The sequence below is a fragment of the Brassica napus genome, chromosome C4 (assembly GCF_020379485.1).
Source record: "Brassica napus cultivar Da-Ae chromosome C4, Da-Ae, whole genome shotgun sequence".
NCBI classification, from domain to species: domain Eukaryota; kingdom Viridiplantae; phylum Streptophyta; class Magnoliopsida; order Brassicales; family Brassicaceae; genus Brassica; species Brassica napus.
The window spans coordinates 2605692-2606064 of NC_063447.1; the positions used below are offsets into that span (position 1 = coordinate 2605692).

Genomic DNA, 373 nt, shown 5'->3' on the forward strand with positions numbered 1-373 from the left:
GCTCTTGGGTGGATTTATCAGCAATGAGTATGTCTATCTTATCCTGTAGAGCCTTTAACTCCTTCCTCGTCTGCTTATCATCTGTTCGACTGCTTCTGTCGTGGTCTCCACTGTAGACTGCATCACTCTTTACCATGTTGTCAACCAGCTCCTCTGCATCTTCCTCAGTTCTCCCCAAGAAGAACCCATTGCTAGTTGTATCCAGTCTGGCCATGTACTTAGGAAGAGCACCACGGTAGAATGTGCTCAGCAAGCTCTCCTTAGAGAAACCATGGTGTGGGCATTGAGCTTGGTAGCCCTTGAATCTCTCCCAGGCTTCACTGAAGCCTTCTAAGTTCTTCTGTTGAAAGCTGAAAATCTCATTTCTCAGCCT

General features: G+C 46.9%; 1 non-coding gene across 1 annotated transcript; it reads left to right on the plus strand.

The window, feature by feature from the left end:
- The first annotated feature begins 266 nt into the window (after window positions 1-266).
- Window positions 267-373, plus strand: LOC125586577. The gene has a single exon (XR_007323114.1). It is a non-coding gene; the product is annotated as a small nucleolar RNA R71 (small nucleolar RNA).